Source organism: Dromaius novaehollandiae, chromosome 21 (assembly GCF_036370855.1).
Source record: "Dromaius novaehollandiae isolate bDroNov1 chromosome 21, bDroNov1.hap1, whole genome shotgun sequence".
In the NCBI taxonomy this organism is placed as follows: domain Eukaryota; kingdom Metazoa; phylum Chordata; class Aves; order Casuariiformes; family Dromaiidae; genus Dromaius; species Dromaius novaehollandiae.
The window spans coordinates 4,945,583-4,970,218 of record NC_088118.1 but is presented as its reverse complement, the minus strand read 5'-3'; the positions used below and the strand labels follow the sequence as shown (position 1 = coordinate 4,970,218).

Here is a 24,636-nt window from a genome sequence, read left to right as displayed (position 1 = left end):
GCGCGCAGCGCTCCAAACGCGAGCCAAGGGCCCCGCAGCCTCGGAGGGCTTCGCGGCAGCCCCGGGGCTCGGCACGCCGCACAAGCCGGGACATTTCGGGGGCTACCGCCTTCGCGGGTCCCCCCGGTGCGAAACTCGGCACGGCGGATACCCAGGACGTGCGGGCTCCGCGGCGCTGCGGGGGAAGAGCGCCCTCCCCGCCCTTACACGGCGCCCGGCGGCGCCGCGAGCGACGGAACCTTCCGGAACCTTCCAGAACCCCGGCTCCCCTGCGCGCGCCCCGCCCCCGCCCGCTCTGAGGGGGCTGTGAGGAGCTGCGCTCGTGCCGGGGGGGGGGGGCTAGAAAACTGCGTAGTTACCCGCTGCCTCGGAGAGGTGCTGCAACACGGTTTGCCCCAGAGGAGCCGGGGAGAGCTGGCCGGCCGGACCCCCCCCCACCCCTCCCGCCCCCCAGCAGGTGAGTCCTCTCCCCTGTCCGGCGAGGAGGGTCACGGCGGCTCTGCCCTCGGTCCCTGCCGGGGAGGGGAGGGAAGAGGCGGGGGAGAAAAGGCCGGCGGCAGCCCCGGGAACAACCCGCCCCCCACGCCGAGCCTGCCGCCACCCCCCCGCAGCTCCCAGCGCCGAGTGCTCCCTCGGGCAGGTGCACACTGCTGCCTGCCCGGCCTGGAGGAGCAGACGGCTGCTGCCCTGCCGCCCTCGGCTCCCTCCTCTCCAGCGGGCCGTGCTGCCTGCCGGGCCAGGCCCCTGCGATGGGCCCGCCGCCCCACGGGCGACCCTGCTGCCTCGTGTAGTGGGAGGCTTCTCGAAGGGGCACCCAGTCCCACCACTAGTGCCCATGCTTAGAGCCCCGACAGCGTTTTCATATGGACCAGGTGATGAACCCTCAAGGTTTTTCTGCCCGTTCTGCCGCATTGCATCTCAAGGTACCATAAGAACTTAATGGGAGTATCATCCCATCTTATCCAACGTCAAAAGTGAGGCAAAAGGCTTGCTTTTATACCCTAAATCTTCCTCTAATCCGTCAGTTCCAGGAGTGCCTTTCCAAGCCGCTCAGACCACTCAGCACTTTAAGAGCATTTGCAGAGGAGACTGGTGGCAGCACAGAGAACAAAGGTATTAAAAATATACCTGTTTCCCATTTAACTCAGAGCTGCTGCTGCTGCCCAGAAGAGAGGAATTAATGGAAAGGTTGCTGTGAGCTAGATGGAAGGCAAGTGACTTGCCCTGTGTCACCTGGGGAGCCATGTCAGGGCCAGAAATAGAATTTAGCCACCCAAGTTCCTTATCTTTTAACTACCTGATCATGTTCTATCCCCTCTTAATCTTTTGCAATTCATCCAGGTACTAAAAGAACTGAGTCTAGCCAGGGAATAGAGCAGAGCTAATGATGCAACTGTTCCTTTTCCCTTCCCCTTGGAGGAAGTGTAGGCAAGAGGTTACTGCTTCAGAAGTGATTACAGTTTTATGCCTTTCTTCCATTGATACAGAAAAAAACCTAAAAATAAGTCAAGAAACAGAAGGCTGGACAAACAAAAGGATTCCAGTCATGGAACTGAAGCCTTCATCAAACCTTACCACGGATCTTAAAGTCCTCGCAATGAATCATTGCATGTGTTCAGAAGGTAAGCGAACTCAGCTAGAATAACATGAAGCACGTATGCATTATACCCCAGCAAGAGACTGGGCCCCATCATACCCATTCAGTTACCACGTGTTACTGTGCTGACAGTCTAAGCTTTCTCAGACCCACTAGACCCAAAATCAATAGTAAAATACAGCCTGCTTCCATTAGGCAAAGACAATTTCTTCTTTCATGGCTAGATGCAGATTCAGGACACTTACGTAAAGCAACAACCAATGCCGTTGATGTTCTTAAGTATCATCAGTAAGCTTAGATAAGCCATAACATACAGTAGGTACTATGTTCCTTTCTAACCTTTATTTCCATATGGCTTGGCTTTTTCTTTCTTTTCTGATAAGGGCTCTTGCTGAGGTAATAACAGGTAGTTTCACAACTTTTTTTTTTTTTTTCCCCCCACTGAAGAGCAAGAAAACACTAGTGAAACTGGAAATGTTTCAGGAAAAACAAAAACAAACCACTAACTCCATGGCTGGATTCCAGCATTCAAAGGAGGAAAAAGCAAATGCTAGACAGAGAACCATTTCTTATCAAAAAGCAGAGGGAGGATCTCTATAGTTAACGTGTGATATTTATGCAACACTTAAAGCACAGAGAAAACAAGCCATAAGCTAGATGAAAAGACCAAATACCAGAAATCATCCAGCCAGCCATCTGCATAATCTACTGCTTTCATAGATAACAGCGCTCTCTAAAAATCAAGTTATCAAGTAATACTTGCCCTAAATACTTGCATCGCAGTTACCCACATCCTATTTCTAGTCTGTTCATCTGCCTGTTGAATATAGGCTCTTCAGAGAGTAGCACTTCCTTTAGGCTTACACAGCACCCAGCACAACAGGCCACTGAGGGCCTCTGAGACTCTAAGGCATGCCACAGTACACTGAAGCAACTACCATTTGAAGAAGAAAAGACTACTATTAAGAATGGAAAAGCCCAATCCCTGGTGGCATTAAAGCACCTTCTGTAAGCATTCTGATGACACGCTAGGTTCCGGTGGGGTTTAGGGTAGAAAACAGACTATGGAAATTTCTTTTACTACAGTTCCTTGGGACCTCACTTATAAATCTCTCCAGGAACACTGCTTGTAGAACCGCCCGCAGATTACAAGCAAAACACCGACAGTGAGAATTGGTCAATGAACTTTCCTGCTTCTCAGTTCCACTTAATTTTGTTTTCCCTATGTGCATACCAGGAGCTGCCTTTGCAGGAAATTGTATCCTTACTGTCAAAGAACTCCTAGTCTGTTACTGCTCTTGCAAAACTTAGCCATTTTTTTTCCCCAGTATGTTGCATGGAGATGTTGATCTTTTGTTTTTCAGGCAATAGAGTACAAAGAATAGAAGGCATGCTAGCCTCAGTTCCAATGAGAGCCAAGGTCTAGTCATCCTTTAACACCATCAATCAGGAACAAGTAGTCCAGTGTAACAGCAAGTTTTCCTCTAGCAATAAGGAGTAAGGAATAAAGATATTATTTCACTAACAGTCACAAAAAAGTTGAAATAGAAGTTAGAAGCCTACCTAGATATAGGAGCCAAGTTTTTACATGCGAGAAGAATTAACAGATATTTCGAGGGTAATTCTTTTGCCTGTCCGAATACAGAAGTTGGAGTGACCTGGCAGACAGTACCATCCAGTCATCCCAGTAGAGTACACAGAACTTAAAGGTTTCCAATAGAAGAGAATTGCATGCAAGTTCATTATTGTATTATTAGCCAAACCAAGCCTTCTGTACTAGAAATTTAGATACAGTTCATCTGAAACATCTGATCCAAGACTTGGATTATTCACTCTTTCTCTAGATGAAAATTTTTAGTACTCTCTGCTTTCCTGGGACTACACATTTTAGCCTGTTGAGCCAAGTAGTAAAACATTCACAGCAACCATTCTGCATGAGGTTTATCAGCAAAAGGCCTAGGGGAGGGGGAAAAAAAAAAAAAAAAAAAAGAGATGATTGCATTTGCACTGCACTGTACCTAGTCCATCCAGGCAAAGAAAAACCCAAAACAGAAGCTACAAAAGAAATACACCAGCTACTCTCCTTTAAGTACCCCCTACTTTAATTACATCTGCCAGTTCCATTAGTGGTACTAGTGTGCATGCTCAGGCCACACTTCCCTTTTAACAAGACCATTTTCTAAGGTAAAAATACCCTAAAAACAGTGTGGGCTGTCTATAGATACATAGTGAGCAAGATGGAGTTGCCGTAAGTGTTCTTACTGTGATTCACTGCTTTTCTACAATGTCCTTCCTGCAGCATTCATGCTTTTGAGCTGTGAGATACAGAGCAGGCTCTTGGCTGAAAATACTTGGGATGGTAAAGCAATAGGCACGCAGAATTAGTCTCCCAGAAACAGAGGTAGAAAGCTTTCAGCCAGCTGTTAGTAGGTGCAAGGAAAACTAATAGGACATTGTGAGCCTTGGGCATCAGGTGTTGCAGGCAAGGCCAGCAGGACATTACTTTGACTGATTTTGGTTATGGCAGCAGTTGGTCTGCCAGACTGAAATGATTTACATTGTTGCAAGTACTATGGCACATTATGGACCTCCGCAGAAAGACTTCATGCCAAATCGTTCTATTTATAGCCACAGGGCTTGTATCAAATAGGATTATTTCTCTTTGCTGGTATTATCCAGACTGATGTTCCTGCTGCAGTCTTTCCTTGCTAGGGCTTGTTACACGACTGAATCCAGTGCATTCCCAGAGGCTACATTCCCTGTTTTTATGTAAGGCAGTGGCAGAGGAAGAACGATCACATCATGTGAAGGGAGAGCGTACATTACCTTGACAATTTTCTGTCATGGGCTTCAGCCCTGCTAGTCTCCTTTAGTAAATCCGTGTCTGATAAGTCTGTTTACCAAGACTGGAAAAAGCATGAGCTTTGCTACACAAGCCACAACATTGCAACGTAGAAGACTAGGAAGCAAGAAAGAGGCATTGCAAATGAAAGGCAGGGGAGGAAAGCTGTCATTAGCATAGTATGTACCCAGATCTTAATGTAAAAGCTGGTTGAGCTAGAGGCCTCCAGCAGGACATAGGCTTACCACCCAGGATGTAGCTTGTGTTATTTTCCCTGGGAGACAAACAGCGTTGTCTGTCCTCAACTGTCATGTGAAATAGCCGTTCTGTCTTCAGCAGCTGCCACCCAGGGGTCGCTGTCACTGTGCGTAGCCATTTTACAAGGCTTCTAGTGGGTGCTTAAGGTGCTTTGAGTATTTTTGGATCCCGTTTAGATGAGAGAGTGAGTTTAAAACTGAGTTTATCATCACTTCACCTCCAAATCCCCGCTTCTGCTGTTCTCACAGTATCTAGTGATGCCAGACCGCATTCACTGTGACCTCTTCACCGAGAACAGCTTGTTGGCACACCACTTAAGTCTGGAGTGCGGCTGAAGTGAGGATAGATCTTGAGCTGGGGGGTCCTCCAGTTAATCCAGTTACGCTCAAGTCCAAGGTTTAAGTTTAGAGAGTTATTTTCTCACACATCCTGGGCAGCAGAAGCTGGGGTGGTTTGTTGTGCTAGCCTTGCAGACCACTTAATTTCAGAGAAAGTCTTCGACTTCTACATTGCCATCAAGGGCACATGCTGACTTTGAAGGAACATTTTCCAAGTGCAGTTTGAATTACCAACCACTTGAAAAGCAGGCTGATTGCTACAGAGAACACTGATTACTACAAATCATCTGCTCTCTAGGGATGCCAGCAGGACACCACTGACAACTAAGAAGTCAGAATTCCAGAAGCTGGCGTAACAGAGAAGGGAGTATCAAAGAACAGAGGCAGCATACTACTTAGAAAGCACAAGTGTGATGCTATAAGTAACTCCCAGCATTGTACAGGCATGCAAGCGCTACTGCATGAAGTATTTGGCTAGTATCTTAACTTACACTATCTAGACTGTCTTCATAAACAAATACCACTGCTCAACTGAACATGTCAAATCACTTCAGAATCTTTGGCTTAACCTGGCAAAGCTCAGTCTTTTGTGCTACTACTTTCATCCACACAGGAAAAGATGAGAGCAGCATTTTAAGAACAGCCTCTTCATTCCAACACGTATCCAAACGCACCTTGGTTTTAAGATAGGCTGAGCACTCTTCCCACAGTCCCATTAACTTCACCGCCAGGCGCAAGTACTGGGGCAACAATCAAAAGCTGCAATGGGCAGCATCATATCCCTCCCTTGTAAAGGCGAGCCTCTCTCTTTTGAGAGCAGAAAAGAAAGTAGCCGCCTCACGATAAGCAGAACACCAGCTTTCCGCCACCCCACCCCTTCAGTGCCTTTCAGCCCAGAGATGCCACTCAGAGGTCAACCACAGAACTCTGATGAACAGGATGTGGTAGGGCCTAGCTTCTTTGTAGCGTGCCAGCAATTGCCAGAGTTATTTTAAGCCTTCTGTAATTGACTGTTAATTTGCATGCAGTAAACTCAGTAGGGCAGGAGCTATATTTCGTTCAATGTTTGTACAGTACATAGCACAACAGACTCCTTTGTCCGTGTTTAAGGTTCCTACATGCTAGAGGATAATAAGCAGTAGTGTTCATAAATATAATCCTAGCACTGCCTCTGGCCTGGGGAATTAAAACCCAGCACCTCAGAAAAATAAGGAGTGCAGTCTTTGGAGGTTTACGCCTGAAATACAAGACTCAGTCAAACCTATTTTCAGCCATTTAGCCTTAGAATACTTTCTTGAAGTCAAATGGAAAATCACAAAGACAGAGCCCAGCAGACATGGCTTCTGCTCTTGTATTTCTGTGCTGCAAAGCCTTTTACTGACCAGTGCTTCTATAGAGCTCACATTCTGGCATGTTTGATAGTGAGGGGAAATAGATCAGGAAACCCAAATAGCACGTTTCACACAAACATGCCTGCCAATGCTTCTTTAACACAGTGGCACTCATTCCTCATTCCCCAGGCCCCTGTAACAGCATACTATCTGTACTACATCCCTCCTGTTTTAGACATTCATACCCCAAAAATTCAGAGTTCTCAACTCCCTAACCATGCCTCTGTCACAAAGGAGAATCCAAAGCCCTTATATGCCCTCTTACACTTCATCATGTAGTCTACAGCACAAAACACCATGCCTCTTGAAACGTTCTTTTAAGCGGTTCAAAAGATTCATTTGCACACATTCATCTGTTGGCATGCAATTCTGTTACATAGTAAAATGGCATTTGCCCATCAACAGCACATATTACTCATTATCATTGCCTAATAAGCACCTTTCAGCTTGAGTTTCCTTTCCTCTTATGCTAAATATCAGCCTTCCCAGACAGTCTTACACAAAGGACTGTCATCTGAAAAGGAAATGATTGTGCAGTTAACAGGGTTACACGCAAGTTCTGACTCCTGGTTTTCCTTCAGGGGATTCAGCTAGCATCCAGTAACAGATAAAGCAGAAAGAGGTATTCACAAAGAACATGACTAGGACACTCCTACGTGTCCTAATGGAAAGTTGAAGCAAACGCATCTGCCAACACACAGACAGCTTCAACTATATCACTTTCCTCTTTATCGCACTAACCCTTGCAAGTACTCATGGACTTGTGCTTGCCAGGGTATGTTCAGCTGATGGAGCAGCAACTGAAAAAGTACTCATGGAACAGGAATGCTCAGCAAGGGCTCCATCTACTGGGACACAGATCAGGCCTTTGGCTCATTTTAGGACTTCATTCCAGCACAGAAGTTTAAGGCCTAGGGCTAGCAGGGAGTTTGGTCCCTGTGAAAGTTACTGGACTGGTGGATGCATTCAGGAGGTACTTACTGCTGCAAACTGAGAAGTCAGCCACCTGGGTAAGACAAACTGCACATACCGTGCTTATTCCAGCTATGAGCTCTACTAAAACTCACTTTTCATCTTCGCAACTGAAGAGATGTGTGCTTCCCAGAGTATTAATGATTGAGCGCCAAGAAAAAAAGGAAAGACATTTCACACTGTACTGAAGTGTGGCTTCAGTCCCTCCTGAGAAGGGCTAGGTTGGAACACTGAGGCGCCAGCTCTAAAGCCAAGCAAACACCTCCCAGCCAGCTAGCCTCCTCTTTTTTTTTCTTTTATTTCCTGCCCTCAAGTCCCCTTAGCATGTGTAGTTTCTATACTAAATATGTTTTCTGATAGGCCCAAACCCCACAGTCAGACAGTGCTTGTTGTATGTATCAAGATAATCATTGCTAACATGTAAAAAGTGTTGGCAGTCTCCCCCAGGAATGCTTGTTATGAAATGAAAACAGAAGGGATGCTTCTGGTTCGCAGGCAACCCACAAGCTCATTTCACACACACTTGTTTCTTGTGACAGAGAAATCTAGTATTTCAGTGGCAGCATAAAATAATAAGCAGGCATTTTTGTTTTCTTTTCCCAACCCTCTGAGTTTAAGCAGATTCACTGTAAGATTCTGTGAGAGTTTTTTAGTTATTCAAGTACAATGGCATTTTAGCATCTGCTTTCCTCTTCAGAACTGGACTGATCTACAGTGAAACCTAGTAAAAAAACAAAATACACAATTTACAGAAAACAAAAAAAACCCACAGGATTTCTCAACATCAAGCTTCTCATGCCAGGAACTTTTTATTTTATACCTTTTACAGCAAGAGGATAGTTAATGCATGAAGGAACTTACAGGTTACTAATGTCATTCTACAAAAGAACTCACACACAGATTCAACTTGCAAACAATCTGTAAACACACCCCATTGCCAGCACCCAAGAGGGTCATTGCTAACGAGGCATAGATGGGTTCCTAACAAACTGAAATAAGTTATGGTCTAGAGGCGGAGAGGTATCGTTTACGCTACAGATACAGTATTAAAGCTTATGTGCGCTAAGAAAGCTTTGGGTAGCTGACAAGGAGTTAGGCCATTACTGAAGCGTAATGGCTTGCCAAGCAGCAGTCAATATGTAAAAGCTGAATGGTTGCAGACTTCTAGCCCACTCCAGTTCTGGACTATAATGAATAACCAGGTTAAATGTACACATGGCTTACGACCTTAAGTGACCAGTCTGCTAGCCAAAACCTATTAGCTAAGCCCACTCTTCCAATCACTTCCTTATGAATATAACAGATAATAAACATAGCTCTTTTCAGGGCTGGGATTCGCCAGTTTTAGGTCTTGCTTTGCACATAGAAACTCTAGCATACAAGAATCATAGCCTCAGCCCAAATGGTAAACACTTCTTCTACCATGGAAAACATCTTCAAAGTCTAGCTGTAACAAAAAGCAGCAATTATAATTAGAAGATTTTTCAAATCTTGCCTTCACAGAATTGAGATAGCTGTAGTGTGAAGGAAGATTCTCTCCCCCCCCCCCACCCAGATGAGTAGAAAAAACCTGAAACCCACACAGCTTTGCTATGCTCTGCCATTAACACATTTTTTTCTTCTGTCCATCACTGTCACAAGATATCACAGTACATAACAACTGTTTTTGTTGATGCTGCGGGCCAGTATGTCTATATGTTCTACCCATCACCCTGGCCTTTGAAAACACTGCAGGTATTTGATATACCTTCCTTCGTCTTAGTGAATATCTTCTCACAAATGGCTGATTTTTTTTTTTTTAAAGGACACAAGAGAACAGCACAAGAAGCAGTCTGATCCTTCTAAGGGCCTCTCATCAACATCAGCAAGTAGAATGGTTACAGAACAGCCCCAGGTATTAGCATTCTCAGGAACTTTCATGAAGTTACTTTTCTATGCCTCATCTGTCTCAGACGTGTGGGTTCAGCTCACCACTTGGTTAGTGTAGTTAAACCCTTGGAAATCTTGAGGAAAAGATTACTGTTCAGTAAGTGAAAGTTACTAAAGTTTTCATTGAGTGAACAACTGTTGGCAGTGTAGTTGGAATTTCTGAACCCCTCTGGCAAATACATGAAATTACTAACTTCTGCTTTTAAAACTGCAAATTAAAATTCAAATAAGCCTTGTAACAGCAGTTCTAGAAGTTGGCAGTAAGCAGATGGCAACCAAGAAATGTAAAAAGTTACTGTTAACAAGGAAATTAAAGTTACCACAGATAGGAAAAAGTAGCATAAAGCCACTAGATGGCTTAAAGAGATGAGAAGGCAGCGAGCAAACTACATAAGGAAGCATAACTGAGGGGTTTGCTGGCACCTTATGTCACTTCACACACCAAAAAAAAAAAAAAAACAAGAAAAAGAATTCATATATGCAAAAAAAAATATATATATATATATATAAATAATTTTGTCCACAAGTTGAACTCTTCAATAGAAATAAGTTATCAACAGTATTGGTAGACTTGCTTAAGTACCACTAAGCAAAATGGCAAAGCATCAATGCACTTGTTTTTCCAAGCCCGTACCATAAGTTAAATTCTTGATTAAGCTTCTGTACTTCAGTGGGCAAATTTTCAAAGTAACTTCTGCCAGTGATTTATCTCCTTGTAAAGAAGAAACTGCATTTTCCCCTTTTGAACACTTTAAGAAAAAGAATGCTAAGATATGACCATTGATATTTCCTTGATTTTTACCCAATTGTTGTGACATTTTACAAGGCCAATAGTAGTATGCTTGAAGACAATGGGGTGGGCTTTTTGGTCCCTACAACACTATCCTCAGGGCTGTGTGTTCAATTGTATCACCATCATTTATGACATTCAGATTTTAGAGAAGGAGCAGAAAACAGACCTTTTCACCGCACCCAGAACACCCTCTGCTTGGAAGCATCTTAAGGCCAGAGGACTGGGATGTGGAACCATGGACAGCTCCTGCTTCCCTAGAGGGTTGAGCTGACACTGAAGCCATCCAGCATGAAAGCGTGCCTTAGCTCAGGTAGGCTGCAGTTAATCGTCCTTAGACACGTAGCTTTTTCACATTATTCCTGTACATATAATCTGTACAGCAGCTAAGCTACAGAATTTGCCACCAAATAACATTAGAGACTGAGTTTTAGCAAGATGCAAGAAAAACACACTGGTACCTTCATTGATGCAAAGCATGTTAACACTTGATCTGTATATTTTATATGTTGTAAATGTGCTTTAAAGAAACCACATTCCAAGAGGTGTAGTAAGTCTTAATAGGCACCCTAATCCCCAATGCGCAAGTACTTAAAATGAGAGAGAGATGTTTCCTTGTGTGTTTACGTAATGCAAACCCATGCAAGCAGAAGGAGAGAGAGTCTCACATCTGCATAATATCAGGATTCTTTCATTTCGCTCTGAAGAGGCAGAACTAAGCTAATTACTAATGTACAGCATGGAAGGTAGAGCACAGCCAATACCGTGTCATACAAATTAAGGAAAGGAGGGATTGCCATACTCTTTGAGGACCTCTGCTTGGTGGGCTGAAGTAATCACAGTGCTGGTAGAGCACAATCATTCTTATGTTTCTAGCACAAGAACCTCAGATCCCAACAAGGAACTCCAAGACACCACAACAATGGAACACATTTTGCCTAGGTGGCTTTGTTAAGGTTTGCAAAGCCAGCTAAGGGGATTTAGCCACAGAACTGCCATTAACATTGACAAAAAAAATCTGATTATTTTGAACTATCACCACTAATCACAGTGCAGTGTCTCCATTTGGTGGGAGAAGCTAGAGAGAGAAAGAGCCAGGAGGCAGATGATGCAGAAAACTGTTTTCCACCTAGAGATTTCAAAAGACATTCCCATGCCAGAGTTTCTGTAAGACCACATCTCTGTAGAAAGAAATAGCTATAGAGAAGTCTTAGGAGTTGTCAGGCAACCCATCAGCATGACTGGTACACCTACTGCATTTAGCTTCAAATATTTTACCTAGCAGAACAAGGTATACTTCTACAATAAAAGCCAGTGAAATAGACTAAATTTCCGAGACAGCAGTAGGAGTAAGAGCAACTACACACACGCAAAGATAGTCAAGGCCTGGAAACAGGTTACTCAAAGATCTTATGTTAAGGTCCCAGAAGGCTGAACTCCTCACATCTTAATTGCTATTTACATAATAAAAAGACAGCATTTGACTGACTCCAAGACAAATATCTCCCTCAGATCACAGTATGACCATTTCTAGAGATTATTTCTCTTTCCCTCATCTATGATTTTTCATTTTAGTACCATTCTCTGCTGCACGCATCAGCCACACTACCTACTTCATATGAGAATTAGTAAGAATGATTTACTTCAACACTTGATGTGATACTGCTACACACCACCCCTGTGGAAAGAAGTGTCCCAGTTGAACATTTAGCCAAGGTAGACAAATCCTTACCATACTTATCGCATCAAAGAACTGCAAATATAAAAATAATGGTTTTAAAATCATCCTGTAGGAATGATGGCTAAATACCACAGCAATAGCGAGGAGGAGGGGAAAAACAAAACAAAAAAAACAGTACACTAAGGAAGAAAGGGAAGATCAGTGTAAGGCTGGATAATGGTAGAGGGACTAAGTAGAACACTGGCAGAAAGGTAAATCCTACCAGCCTTTCCAACACACCAGAATCATGCCAGTACTGTGCTCTCCAGTCTCCAGCCCAGTCGAGTCCCCATCTTTTGCACAGCCCACCCGCCTTCCTATTGAGCAAGCCCACAAGGTGGCATCATTTCTAAAACAATAAGAGCCTAGAAATTCATCCGTTCAAACCAATAGTCAGAGACGCACAAAAAAAGGGGGGCTTGTATGGCAGAATTTGAAACCTCACTTTCCAAACACAGTAGCTTTTCAGTTCCAAATTTTTCCTTAGCCTAACACAGGGAAAGAAATAAACCTCTAGATAGGGACAGGCTTTCTTTTCAGTATTTGTAGAGCATACAGTGTCAACATGCACAGATCTAAATAAGGTTCTCCAATACTACTGTAGCACAACATTTCACAGCCCCATTATCTTCATCTGAGGGACAGGATATGAGAAATGGAGACTCACTTAATGATAAATTTTAGATTGAACAGCAGCTACTGTCTGGACTGTAGTTTTAATAAACCTGTGTCTGTCATGCCCCAGAGCTTTCATCCTGTTTCACATTGTCTTCTCTCCAGTCCTAATTTTCATAACAATCGCATCAACAGAAGCACACTCATCAGTTTCATTGGTTTTGACATATGCCTCAATATTTAATGATTGGAATAGACCACTGTCTCCAGTCTCTTCACATCCCTTGTTCCACTTTTGTTTCAAGTTACATGTCTCAGATTTTTCTTATCCCACCTTAGAATAATAAATGTACTCTGACTTTCCTTGAAAATGCTGCGGCCAACAATTCCTGAGAAATGTTGCTTTTTTTTTTTTTTTTTTTTTTTTTTTTTAGCTCCACAATGCATATTTAAGTCTTCTTAGCAAGAATAACATCATATCATTTTTTTCTTTCTTTCTCATGGGAGCAGTTTAATAAGCGCTCCTAAGACAATGCAAGTACTCACATAAAATATATGCTGCAAACATCTAACACAGTGATTTGTAGCGCATGCAGCTTTCACCTAAGGACCAAAGTTAGAAACCTACATTCTCCAAATAGGCCACAGAATGAAGTAACACATCTGGTTATGCTGGAAGACCCATGTACCTTCTCCGTAAGAGTAAGGTCAAACGGATAAAGACATTCCATCTAACACAGTCTTAGCAGCTCCAGGATTCAATATAGCCATGATGAAAATAGCTTTGAACCAACTGGAATGTTGCAATCTTTCTTAAAAACCCTTAGGTGATACAGAGTAGAAATCAAAGTTCCCATTCAAAAAAAAAGTCCTTGCCTGTAACTCGGTTGCCCAAACTGTGGCAAGCATCACATTTTTAGATAATTTCCTCACCAATAAATACAGAAGTGAAACATGAAAAAATTTTAGTAAGAGATCATTATTAGAAGTTGCCCTTGAATGCAAAATTCAACTTACTGACAGATACCTAGGAATAGAAAATTGTCTTGTTTAAGTATGTGATAGTACGCTAGCAGTGTTTTACTCTTTGCCATAGTCAATCAATATTGACCACTGGCAGATTATTGGATATGGTGAAGTAATAATCCAATCCCTTTGAAAAAGATAAGATCCTTGGCCACAAGATTTCATATACTAAGCTAGATTATTCTATTTCTAGCACCAGCCCCTAACATCTCCTAAGTTAGAAAAACTGCAGTTAACCAAAATTCAGCTTAAGGTCCAACTCCATTGGAAATAATAGCCAGAAGGAATAATTTCTAATGTTTCCTGCAGAGCCTGAGCACTGCAAGAATCATGCGTTCCTGCTGCTAACGATCATCCTGTCCTTTTGAAAGATAATTGCAGTCAGTGTGACAGAGAACCTGAAACAAGGAGACATTTTCTACCTCACTGTGCAAGACAACATATGTGTGGGTTGCATTCCCAAACTACCAGCAATCAAGAGTGTCCTGGCGATTGAAGGGAAAGGAACAGAAGACTAAGAAAAATTATACACACACCATCAGGAACACATGTATATGCACACAAGCAGATGAACAGGTACCATGTATGTGCACGTGAAAGGCAGCAGCCCTCTGAAAGATGGCCGATATGCCTTCCTAACAGCAAGATGACAAATAACAGGCCCAAACTTCATTCAGATTTTTCCCATGCAATTCAAAGTTTTTTTTCTTCAAATGCTACAGCCACAAAATACCATGAAAAGCTTCCCTCTTACCATATCCTTCCCCTCAAAGGCAGGCAGGCTATGAACACTTCATGTGCTCTTCTACTTTCTCCTCCCCACCATTAGCCACTTTGCTAGTGGCTCTTTGCTGTAGATTACCTTCCTCTGAACTCCTGGAAATGAGAGTTCTTGGGCAGGCGAAAACTCTGTTTGAAGAGGGGATTATGCCACGTACCTACCAGAACCGTCCCTGCTCTACAGAAGCTAATTGGGCAAGAAAGATGTAATCATAGCTACCACCACTTTTTTTCATCAATAGATGGGACGCTACCTAGGCACTGACAGACCAAGCAAATAGCTCCAAGTTGCAGACAACTTCTATAGCAGAGTCAGAAAACAGTCTCTAAACTAGCCTAGTTTAGAGAGGATTAGCTTAACAACGACTGGGAATGCCAGTCAAAACAAGCAGTAGAGCCTAACTATATCCTCAGGTGACTCTGGCCAGCACAGAATTTACACCATGTGAGTACACACCCTTCACCGCAATTCTCAAATGCGTAGTCTGTTCAGCAACAAAGTTGCAGGAGATAAAGTTTTGCTTTGGATCTGATCCTCTTCCTAGAGAGGCATCTGACCCTATGACTTACAACACCAGATTCTGCTGCTGGTGAGAAATTAACACCCAGCAATCAGGATTCCAGATGCACAGAGGTTAGAGAAAAGCAGAAGCGTTGGTGGACGTCTTCCTCGTTAGAGGCATTGATCCAAATGGAGCGTGGTCTGCAAATTGTTCATTAAGCAAATATTTCTCTTCTTTTGGCAGTTATACTTTGGGAAAAAAGAAAAAACAATATTCTGGGAGCATGTGTCTCATTATCTGTAACAACTTATACTTCTGCCTGAAATACATTTTTCCTTTACTAAGTTTCTACATATGTTCAGAGTGTGTGGGACTCTGTACTCAGATGTACTGTGACAGCTCTCAGTCTATGCAGCCATGTCAGAAGCATGCCAGCCCAAAAGACGCAACAAGCATCGCGAAATCCAATTCTTTAAGTACAAATCCAACCCTCAGTGCCTGTCACAACAAAATTCATGTTTCAGTCAGCATTCTCCCTCAAGTTAGTTTTGTTTTCCTCCTTTACTACTTAATGGGATGAATCCTCTTTCCTCCCTTCAGATAACATCCAATCATACCAATGTGGTGAGGTAGTGCCAAATCTGCTGCCAGATTGTTCTGTGGAATACTTAGACAGAGAACTCCAGAGCTAGCAATCCTGAACACAGAGTTTACATCCACTTTTAATAAAAACAGAGCATTAGTCGATAGAGCAAGCAACAAATCACTTGACAGCCTTGCCTCAACGGGACAGAGAAGAGCTCCGCATTTTGCGGCCAGTCTCTGATTCTAAAAAACAGGAATATTTGCAGCTCACTCCCCAACCTACCCACCTCCCCCCACCCTGCAGTCCAGGGGGAAAACCATTTTTCACAGCACACTAAGCAAAGTCGGGAAAGTAATGTAAGAGCTCTTTGTAAAGAGGATGAAAGGAAGAATAAAAACCAGAATGTTGTCCTTGACACTGAACTGAGTTTGTGTACAGTGTGAGAAACGGCACAGATTTCAAACACTGATGCAGCTGTTGCTCCCCAACCTCTATTACTTTGCATTACTTCTTGGGGACGCTGAAGCTGCAGTCAAAGTGAGGCAAGGTAAGAGCAAACTCACAAACACTTCTCTATCAGTGGAGGCTCCACTTACAGATGACAAAACAAGATACAGCTTTCACACAGCATGGAAAAAAGCGTGACCTGCACTACCAGCTACTATGTGTTCATACTAGTTTCTACAGGGGAAAGTTGTTTCAGAAGGACATAGCTAAGCCCCTAACATGCAGACTACACTGCCTAGCAGATGCTAGCAAGCCCCCTGCACAGCCTCTTTTTGCAGTCTTTCTCTGCCTGTCCAGTTCAGCAGAGTGACTGTAGAATCCACCAGGGTAACCCTCTTGCTCTGACTTCCCTTCCCTTCCGGATGTCAGGTGAAAAAACAAGCAAACAGAACTACATAGTTTCCCTCTGAAGTGATCAGAATCATCCTGCCACCAAAAAGGGGATAGTACAAGAAAAAAAAAATAAGAGTCAAAACAGCCAACTACGCGCATTAGAAGCATATGTGCCCAAAACCAAAGGGAACGTTGTTTTGTCCGGAAGGACAGGCTCGCTACTATTTAAACTCTGTGCCAGGGCCGCACTGTGCATGACGTATAAACTCTTACACCAGGCCAGGGTGAGAACATAGCCTGCTCCATCTGTTAACAAAACGAGAAATATCTGTCTTCAGGCAACTATAGCATTATCGGTGAAGAGCCCCATTTTCCCAAAAGGTGAACTTCCCAGTAAGTTCTTTCTTCTCAGCATGAAGACTAGGATACAATGTAATAAAAATAAATAAATAAATAAAAAGAGCAGAATATCTGTCTGCTTTGCGTGTGCCAGAACTTAATTCCCCAAGTGACAGCCAGACCACCCAGCATCCCTCTGCTCAGAGACAACAGGGCACGACTTCCTTCATTTTGTTCCGAAGAGCTTTTGCTTTATCATCTCCCAGAAATGTTATTTTGTCTTCAGTTCCAGAGACGCACAATGTACTGATGAAGCATATTTAGATTTTGAAAGCTTTTTCATTAACTAGCTTTTCACTTTTTCCTTTGCTTTTGAAGGTCAGTCATAAATAATTCAGAGCTATGTACTGAGGGAAACATACGAAGCTCAGCCTTTTTACATACACCACAGGCAGAGGACCAACTGTTCATTAACAGAAAACCTCAGAGGTGGTAATCTGTGTGCTATTGTGTGCCTTATCTAAATATGTTTAAGCATAGGTATAACAGAACTAAGTACAAAAACAAAGTACTTGAAGTAAATCAGTTAAAGTAGTGCACAAGCATATTTTATTGTGTAACACAAGCAGATGTTCATAGACTATTGCATGAAAAGGAACAGTTATACCAACATAGTTATGGATACAGTGATTCACATTAAAGTCTAAGACTGTTTATGCTGAGGTGCTTGATAAAACATTAAGTCCTAAACTTGTATGGAACAGTTTTGAGTCATGAATGGACTGGTTGAAAACAGTAGGTTTTACCTTCCTCCAGTTTCCCTGGCTCCATTGAACTGAATTAGCTTGTGTTTTCAGCTATCAAATACTGGGAGGCAGTTACAGCCTCTGGCTCAAGGACTCTCAACCACTCCTTGCAAAAAGTCAGGACTGCGCAAGGCAGAAAGTTGTTCTTAGTCATCTGCTAAGCTTTTGCTACCAGCCAGCATCAGAAAAAGAATACTGCAAGACCTGGACTTCTGCTCTGACAAATACACTTGTTCTAGCTTGGGGTTTCATCTTCTGCAAGATAATATTCTTTTAAATTTGTACCTGGCCACCCACAACTAAGGCAGGTCTCCTAGGCAGCCTTGCAATGATGACATAGGGTATGGTACAAATAATAAAAATTCTGATGCCTCAGCAGTGTCATCAACATGAGGACATATGCACACACCCTTCACCTGAAACTTGCATGCTACCTTGTGAGCTCTCTGCTAGTAGCTGCCTTCTTCAGCTGAAGCTGGACAGGTGTAGCATTTTATCTTTATGCCTTTTACATTTGAGCCTTTGTCAAACAACAGCAGGGCTCACATAGCTATCACTTTACAACCTATTTATGGAGGCTCTTGTTAATGCTCAGAGTACCACGCTGTGACAGCTTGTTTAAAGGTTCGCTAAAACATTTATAACAAAAAAGGCGAGCAAAAGCATCTCTCCAACAGTGAAGAAGTATTTTTTTCCTCCATAGACACTAACTTCTTATCCTCAGGTTACCAAACTTAGAGGAAACTACTAGAAAAGGAGAGCTGAACGAATAAAAGTAGTGACAGGAGAAGAGCAACTAGATCAAAAGGCAAGAAGCCAAACCTTACCTCTCCAGCAGTGTCTTTGGAACAGCAATATTGCCTAGGAATTCTAATAGCTGGGTACCGTCTGCATACAATTTCCAAATGGAAGGGGGGGATTAGAGCTGCTATAGCTCACTGTCATATTTGATGAAACAGCTTTCCTTCAAAAGGAGGCAGTTACACCAAACTGACATTTTTCACGTTCAAGTGAAACATGTAATCTCTTACTTTGCACTCCGCTTTAGTGGAGGGGAATGAAGGAAGGAGGAAAAGGAGTAGGAAAAAAGTATCAGAACGTTTCGTTCCAGGAGTCAAGGTATTTCCTTCTTTCTTATGATTATTTTACTGCTTCTAATATTTAAAGGCACTGTAACGGTTGCCGTAAAAAAGTCAAGATGAAATGACTGAACACTACAGTGAGAAAGCAATTTTGAATTCAACTTTCAGCTTGAACAGTCTTCGTTTCTATTTAGAATTACTTTGTTGTTTTAATATGGCCAGCAATCATGGAGTGGGTACGCCCGTCCTAGGCTAAGAATAACTCCTTAAGAAAGCCCACCTGCATACACAGTTGCATTTAGAAGTTTAAACAGTGAGAAAACAAGAAATTCACTTCATGAAGTATTTGAGAGTTTAGATTTTGAACTAATAAAAATTGAAAGCAAAAGAAAAATAGCAGGTGATCTGAGAGCTCACTTAGAACACATAAAAGCCAGGTTCATATCTGTGTGACAGGTCAGCAGTAAAACTTCCCTTGCTTCCATTTTCCTTCCTCTTTCTTTCCTGTCCCACACTCTTAAGACTCAAATCCCATCACATATCTGAAAAACTTTACAGATCAGATGTGGACAGTCTGACATTCTGTGGATGCAGTAGATAAGTCATTTGACATGGAAGAAGACTTTAGTGTTGTCTCTCAGATGAGATGAAACTGACTTTTAGTAAAAAAAAATGGAGAGGGACACTTATCCTCTCATTGCATTACCTACAGGGCAGGTTTTGTCCTTTTATAATGGTTTTTATTCTTCAAGTAACCTAGGAACCATCCTGTGCTTCATAAGGCCACACCGAGATCTTGAAAGTCCCATTTTTAATCAGTGCAATGCACTTAATACCTTCGAGGATCTGAAACTAAGTGCTGTTAAGACAAGGAGGGTACTCAGTTTCTTTAAAGCTTCCTTCCTGTGAGATGCAGGAGGATACTCTGTCTTCATTAGTAGCTGCGATCACTGTTCTCATAATGAGCTGATAGACTCTGCTCAGTGCCAGACTGCATACACCCTCCTCCCCAAATAACTGCCAAAAGAGACCCCTGTATTGAAGAAGATACCCAGCTGAAGAAAATACAACAGAGTAAAAAGAGCAGCAAGACTAAGCCATGTAAATAGAAAAGATAATTCAAAGGAAAAAAGCACAGGCAAAAGCCACTAGAATATATAAAGCAGCTTTCAGCCACAATTGCAGTACTTAGAGTATCTGACTCTTGATAACGTCCCCAGTAAGCTCATTTTTAGAGCAATGGAAAAGTACAGTTCTGTGACAGAACTTAACATCCTTGGGAGAGGAAGTTTCAAATATTTATTAACAGGATTCCTCCATTCAGAGGTCTAGTTGAGCCAGAATATTCCCTTTAAACATTCTTTTGTTCTTTCAGTAATCCAAAGCTCAAAGTCTCTGAAAACAAGTTAACTCCATCTAGTTCCTGTCCAGGTGCATGCAAGGAAATACTAGCTGTTGTACACAGATTCATTCCCCGAGCTGCAATCCGAATTGATTACTACACAAAGCTGTTTCCTCCAAGTAGTGAATACACTCTGTGGAGCCCAGACAGATTCCAGATTGCATGTCTCAGCCAATTCCTTATCTTTGAAGTCAAAGGTTCAACAATTTATATCGCTGTATTGTTTGACAGAAAGTGGTAGCCCCACCCCCACCCCGAGCTAGTTGCCCCCCAGCAGGGGCAGCTCCCTGCCAGGTGCCAGTTTGCATACCACTTTGAAGCAGCTGTCTGAAAGCTGATATGAACACCAGCTTCAGACAGAGGTTCCCCAGGCACCACATAGCCTGAGTGTCTCCCATCAATCTAACATGGGCTGCATCATTTTGCAGTTACAACAGCCTCAAACTGTGAATAGCTAGCATACAGCACCTGATGTGCAGTAACTTGTTAAGCCCTTGTATCTTCATCGTGTGCCTCGTCCTAAGACTGCACCTCATTCAAGACAGTCTGCAGGGTTAAGTTAATTCATGAAATTTATTGCCATGACAAAATACACAAGTGTTGCCCAAGACAGATCCGTCATTTATCTATTGGGAGCAGGAAATGAGTCACTGAAAGTTGTGATCTGCTTTCCTGTAGCATCTGTTCCTCATCTAATGGTAGGCTAAATAACACGATACCGAGTATGTACTTATATGCAGGATATGTCTATACAGCCTTTGAAGCAAAACACACAAAGAAGGTGCAGCTGGTAACCCAGGAGAGGTTAGCCCAAGGACCTGACTGATTTGTGCTTTTCTCCATGTGCGCTTGAAAGACAAGAGAAGGAAAACACTGTTCCTCATGTTTGTGTTTCTGGCAAAGAGACAGTATTCTAAATGACTAAACCAGCATGCAAGTGAACATCTTCAGCTGACTAACAGTACACAAATGAGATGTCTCCCCACACACTGCTTCTCTGAGCTAATTTCCATTTCTACCTTTAACCTCATTGCCCTTTCTCCCTCCCCCTCTTTTTAAAAATATTTTGTATGTTAAGTTAGCTGCAGAGATTTAGGTTGGAGCTTTTCCAGGTTGGAGCCTTCAAGTCCCTGTCAGCAAAAGCCTGTGAGTTAGAGTTAAAAATTTGCAAAAATCTGACACCTGCCACTTTCCATTGAGCTCTGGGTGGAAAATGTCCCTGGCCTCTTCCATTTTTAATGTCAGAGTCAGCCTGGTGGAAGAGATTACCTCCAGGTAAAGTCATCCAGAACAGGAGCTCATGTCTGCCAAGCCCCTCCTCTTTTGCCACTCAACTGGTGCACCAGAACAGCAATGTGTACTCAGGCTGGGCATCGCTATTTTCAGTGGCAACCTTCTGTAGGGGAGGCCCTTGCAGTTTGCACCGAAACAGGATTGCCGCCTCTGAGATCACGCATCAGAGGCCAGGGCTCTAACGATATCCTGACAAGTTTTTTCGTCTGCAGGAATCGAACAGGCTGCCCGCCCCCCGCTTTGCGATTCTTTCATGCCAAAAATGAGCTTGTTTCAGTGTCTGGAAGAGATGCTATAAGTTAGCAATGGGGGAACCTCCACCATCACAGATATTTTGCAGCCCTCCAATGTCCTTATGAGTCTGTCAGAGGGGATAATCTCAACTGCAGAAATTAAGCTTTGTCCCACCAAAGCCTATGGGATTATGCATTTCACAATCAGTTGAAGAGCCAAATAGGTTTTTGGAGCCTGGGCTACACCTGTACCAAATGAACAGGTAGGCTTCCTGAATCTTAGGACAAAGGCCAACAAGCAGATCACTTGGACAAAGAAGTCTGGAAGGCACAAGAGAATTTTTAAGGAAACGCAGAGACACAGAAAAAGAGTCTCAACATAGTTCTTACCACCAGCTACCTAAGAGACAGTTGTGACATGGTCAAAGTGAGATTTTAGCAGACACCAACACGGCGGGATAGGGCTTCTCTCTTAATTAGCACTGAACCCTTTTGAAGTGACCCTGATGAAAAACAAAACAAAAATCCACACAAAGAGTAAACTGACAAAAAAATCATGCAAGCACTGAAGTTGTGCTACAGGTACTATCCCTGCTGATGTACTGAATTCACCAGCTTTTTCTGCTTACTTCCCTACATATGCTTACTGTATACCCTGCATTCCTGACATTGCTCTAATACCTCTGTGGCCTGAAATCAGGGTATTCGAACCTGCTAGCCAACTATCTTGGGCACCGAGATACCCTAGGGAGAGGCTTAGGGAAGACCTGCACAGCTGCACGTTCCCCTGCTGTGCTTAATGGATTCGTTCAGCACAACACAAAATAGTCTTTTTTTTTTTTTTTAAATAAAGCCTTCAGAAACTTGCTTTAAGTGTCATTCTGAGCTGACTGCTATAACCCAAATGTTCTAAAACAGAAGGAAATAAAAGCAAAAGAGATGTCATTCTTTCCTCACTGATGTCATGAGATACTGATGCTCTTTATTTATTGATGGAGAACTCTCACTCCAGCCTCGCAATCTCAACATCTTCATGAATATTTCTGCATGTACAGGAAGGACATCCTTCTGCTTCTTTCCTTACTACTGGGACCCTGAAAACTGACTTCCTTAGAGACTAGGCTATTTAACTCAGCTGTCAAAATAACTGAGCAAACCTGGCTTGTCTATCTGCCCTTCTTAAGCTAGGACCCTTCAGAAGCCACAGAAATTCAGTTTCAGATAGCAAAGAATACCTTAGAGAAAGTTTGCTCACTTAATAACAAGATTAATTCACAGCACAGCATGCGTGTTAAGCCTCTTCCAAATGGTTAAGGTGGCCAGATCTTCTCCCAAGAGAAGTCACAGATAGGAGAGGACAAAACCAAGACGGATAAGCCATTTCTGTGCAAATCAATTTTGTTCACTGCAGGCATCACAGCAGTAGTCTGCATCTAAGAGATTAAGCACAGACAGGCTAAGGATCATGAGCATAAGCTCAGAGAGATCATATCCTGCAAGAGAGCTATCTGGAAGAAGGCAGGGAAATACGACAATGCAGCGGTTTACAGAGCCAAATGTATGCACCACTCAACTCATCGCAAAATCGCTTACATTCATGCACATCGCATTCAAAGATCAACTGCCTTAACAGGAACAACAAGGTATCCTAATCCTACCAGCTGCAACACAGCAGAAATGTGTTCCACTGAGATGCTGTCTGTCCTCAGAGCAGAGAATACAAACTGTGAGTGAAGACACTCATCACTGCTTATTTCTCATGACTGCATCGAGATGATCACATGAAGATCAGGGCACTGTTTTGAAGAGCTACATCAGCACACAGCAAGAAGTTATCCTTCCCACAGAACTTTCAACCCAAAGGAAACAAGAGGTGATAAAAAAATAGCACTATCATTCTCGAAAGAAACACAATCAAAGTTCAGGCAAAAGCCACCAACAGAATTGGTCTCAGCTTGTACTGCTGCACAGGGTTATTCCACCAAAGGTGACAGACTTCGCGCCTATTTTAGTTGACAGGCTGGAGGAACAGGTTGAGGGGAGCCTTGAAGTTCAAGGTTCCTTTGAACAGCAGCCCTACACTTCAGCACATCTAGTTCCTTCCAGTTTGGGATTGCCCGTGAGCTTGCGGGTGGCATGCTCTGTCCCATCAAGATCACTGACGGAAATCTTAAACAGTCTCAGCCCCAGTAATGAACGCGAGGATCACCACTCGGTCGTCAGTTAAACAACTACCCTCCGAGCCCAGTGATCCAGCCAGTTGTCCATCCATGCCGTTCTCATGCCCCCCCAGCACATCCATGATTTGACAAGTACATCAGGGTGAAACTGCTTACCTGCACACATGAGTTTGTGCTTTTCTAGCCTCAAAAAGGTGCTCTCCCACACTGCACAGCATAATGTGGTACTGGTCTTACTCAGACACAGTGAAAGTAAGAGCCTTAAGTATCCCAACCCACTTCCTGTGATTCTCAGCACATTTCTTGGAGGTCTCCTGTCCAAGTATTGCCCACACCCAGTCTTAGCTGATGCAGTATGACATGACCATAATTTTTGTGCTTTAGAAATAATTGGATCCAGGTCTGACCATTTAAAGCAGCAATTGACGTTTCAGTGCAGTAGATCTCCGCTTCCTACCCTAGGCATGCATACAGCTGCACGGGAAGGCTGCAGTTTCCGAAGGAAGTCAGCACCCAGCAGAATTCTGTAGGTGAGCCGCTAGGTAAACTGGGTTTCTTGAGTACTTCCAGCTACGTATGTCAAGAGATTGAAGTCAATGTAGGTAAGAGAATAGGCGCCCAGAGAGAGGGGCTGTTATATACACTGCTGTCCAGTTTCTACCTTTTTTTTTTTTTTCCCCCAATTCAGATCATGAAGGTCTCATTTACTTGTTGATCCTTTCTCACTATTTCTATTGAACCTAATGTTTTAAAAAGAAAGAAAAGGACTAGAATTCTTTGCGACTAAGAGCACAAACCAGTATAACCCAAAGCAGAATAACTGAAGTCATACCTAAGTGTTACAAAAAAGCACATACTCTGAAAGCCTAAAAATTAATAACAGAAGGAGAGTCATGCCTTAGAATCCAAATAAATGTAGAAATGCTGCCAAATCTGTCCACATAAGTCCCAGTGATCTCGTATTTTATTAGATGTATAGATAGGAGACCAAGTAATGTAGAAGGAATTCAGCAAACCAAAACTGGGAGAGGGAAAAGATTGTTCTTCTGGGGTTATTTTTAAACTTGGAGGCAATATAGCTTGATGAATTCAACATGCCTGTGAGCTGAAAGGA

At 43.0% G+C, this 24,636-nt stretch overlaps 1 protein-coding gene and 1 long non-coding RNA gene across 2 annotated transcripts in view; one reads left to right on the top strand and one right to left on the bottom strand.

Annotated features, from left to right (window-relative positions):
• Positions 1 to 23,844, bottom strand: part of GRAMD1B (GRAM domain containing 1B) — a 169,763-nt gene extending 145,919 nt beyond the window's left edge. The window contains exon 1 of the mRNA XM_064524292.1: positions 23,679 to 23,844. The gene's annotated coding sequence lies outside the window, so the exon portion shown is untranslated. The remainder of the gene's footprint in view (positions 1 to 23,678) is intronic.
• On the top strand, positions 1,501 to 12,672 carry LOC135330515 (uncharacterized). The gene is made up of 3 exons (XR_010392535.1): positions 1,501 to 1,622; positions 9,203 to 9,292; positions 10,260 to 12,672. It is a non-coding gene; the product is annotated as an uncharacterized LOC135330515 (long non-coding RNA).
• Positions 23,845 to 24,636: the final 792 nt, after the last annotated feature.